Source organism: Lynx canadensis, chromosome A2 (genome assembly GCF_007474595.2).
Source record: "Lynx canadensis isolate LIC74 chromosome A2, mLynCan4.pri.v2, whole genome shotgun sequence".
NCBI classification, from domain to species: Eukaryota; Metazoa; Chordata; class Mammalia; order Carnivora; family Felidae; genus Lynx; species Lynx canadensis.
Window position 1 is genome coordinate 123,265,029 of NC_044304.2, and position 2,941 is coordinate 123,267,969.

Sequence of the window (2,941 nt, forward strand, 5' to 3'; positions counted from 1 at the left end):
AAATCACATTCGCCCCAAACAATAGGCCCAAGAACAAAACTCCTGTGACTGCCACTCTCCGTCAAAAAGCGGTCACTGTGAGAACGTGTCTTCCGTGGATTTTGCCAGAGTTTAGCGGCGCTTGTCAGTGAAAAGCAAGTCTGAGAGATTGGGGAGAGCATGGGGGCCACTCCAGCATCTCAGTTACTCTTCTGGCCGAGTGAAGACCCAGGAGACCTGCCCCACCAGCACGGTGTAGAAAACTCACTTTTTCTTCATACACTTGACAGGCAGGGAGTACTTTGTATGCTCAGAAAGTCCATCTGCAGTCATCATCTGGATTTTCGTTTCTATTTGATCCAGTCCATGGATTTTTGTTTTTTTGTTTTTTTGTTTTTACCCCCAATCAACTTTCCCAGAAGGCAGTGCTTTGCTCTGGGGAATGGTTAGGTCAAAGTCGGATAGCAGAGGATTTGAAAAGTAGCCTCTCCACGTGCCCCTCCTGGCTGTGCCCTAGATGATGGTCCCTCAGCAGCGCTTCCTAGAAACCACTGAGACTGAAGTTAAACTACACCGTCCTCAGCTGCAGTGACCCTGAACTGGCCCTTTGTGCAAGGTAATCCATGAGACACCAATGCCTCCGTGCCCTCAATAGGTCATTCACTCCCACTAAATGCTTTTACAGTGGAAATTCCCAGGTTAAGTTTCACAGGTAAAGAATATTTTGTGTGTGTCACCCATTGTATGGTTGTTCAAAATCACAGGGCCAGCAGGACTGGAATTTTTTCATCTTACATATTTTCCCACCTTTGAAGTATTAGTGATAGCTCCCTCGTTTTGAGACTCAAGGTTTAAAACATTTTTATTCTGTGTGCCATGAATTCCACTCCTTTGAGCATCTGGGCTTAATGAATCCTTAGCATTTTTCTTTGGAGGCTTTGTTGGAAATGAAGGATACTCTCCACTACTTCTCTGGTTGGAAGATATGTGTTTTATTCCCTTCTAAGTTATCAGGCTAAATCCTGTGACCTTTCTCCCTTGAAAAGCAGGCAGTGTTTCCAAAATTTCTAACACAATTCCTCGGGAATGTGGAATGGGTTTCCTTGTGGACAGTGTTGTTTATGGGGTCTCTGTCTCCATTCATAGAAACCTGCATGTCAGAGAGACAGCGTATATATGAAAACATAGGATAAAGGTGCTAGAGAACCGAAATGCTCTGGGTAGCAGCCCCCCAAACCTGACGGCTAAAAACAGCTCCCCTCGGCTGCAGCCCCAGCAGCAGCAAGTAAAGATGCACTCAGTCACAAACCGACTTACTAGGGTCCTGTCTGGAGTCCAGAAGACAAGAAGAGACCTCTAAAATTTGATATAAAGTGATGAGTGTCTTGAGAGGGCCACTAAAGTGCCATGGCAGTCCTTTCTGCTGGGACAATCAGAGAAGGCTTCCTGGAGGTGTTATGGAACCGGGCTGGAACGATGGCGGAAGAAGCAAGCGGCACTCGGTGATCTTGGTGGATTGGAGATTTATTTTACACCGGCGGGCTCAGAGGAGACTGTTTCTCCAAAGGTCTGAGCCCGGAATGCAAGTCGGGAGGGTAATTTATAGCCGACAACGTCCATATCTGTGGGGGGTTTTGCCCACACAGCAAACAAAGGAAGAAGAACCCAGAGGAGGGGTCTCTAAGCTGGAGACCAGAGTTTGTTTTAGCCCCGTCGGCCATCTTTGGCATACTTGACTTCTCCAACAGAGGAAGTGGCATTTGCTCTGTTTCTTGAGTGAAGAAGGTAAGATTCTGAATAGAGACAGTAAAGGTGAGAGCAGATTTTTAGCCCACCCTCAGGGGGTCCCATCGCCTGTGATGCAGAAAAGGAGAAGCTCAGAGTGAGTAAAGCTCTAGGAAGGGATGAGTGATGATGGAAGAGAACGAAGAACCTCTGGAGATGCTAAAGCCAGAAGGAGCCTGAGATGCATAGCAACCACCCCGAGTTACTCTTGGTGAGAATACAAGGCTTAAGGAAAAGAGAGTGAAAACCCCAAGCGGCAGATACAGGAAGGAAAAGAAGTACAGTTGACCCTTGAACAACGGGATTAAGGGCACCCTTGCAGTCAAAAATTTATGTGTAACTTTGGACTCCCCCAGAACTTTAATAGCCTACTGTTGACCACTGGCCTTACTGATAACATAAACAGTCGGTTGATGTATATTTTGTGTGTTATATGGATTCAATATGATATTCTTACAATAAAGTAAGCTAGGGAGAAGAAGATGATGTTATTAAGAAAATCATAAGGAAGAGAAAATATATATTACAGTTCTATATCAAAAAACCCCACATATAAGTGGACCTGACAGGGGCCAACTTCCTCTCTGAGGTGGGAAACTGCTCAAAGTCTCAGATGAATGATGAGTAAGGCCACTCTGACAGAAGTGGACACCCTCCTCCAGCACTTGACCATTTATTCCTTCCTTAGTTGGTTATCCATGCTTCCCGTGGTCTAGCAAGCTCACCCATTCCAACGGTTTTTTCGAGTGTGTTTGAACGTTAAGCTAATACTTGTTTCATTGCTTTAAAAGGTGCCCTTTTAAAAAGCAGGATCCCAGTCACTAACACAGGAATGAACATTTTTATGGACCTGTACCTTAATTAGGGGAGAGCATCGAAGTCATTTTAAATGGACTTAATCTCATCCTAAGCCTGGCCAACATTCCATTCCTAAGGGTTTACATCAAGGAAGTCATCCAAAAGGGGGAAAAAGGTATGTGTATAGAGTTTTATGTCACTGTAAAGGATAATGAAAAATTGGGAACAACAGAAGGATTGCTATGACGCTTAAGAGTAATACTAACAATGCGCACCTGGTGGCTTAGTAAAGTGTCCGACTCTTGGTTTCAGCTCAGGTCACATTCTCACGGTTTGTGAGATCAAGACCTGCAATGGGCTCTGCACTTGTAGCATGGAA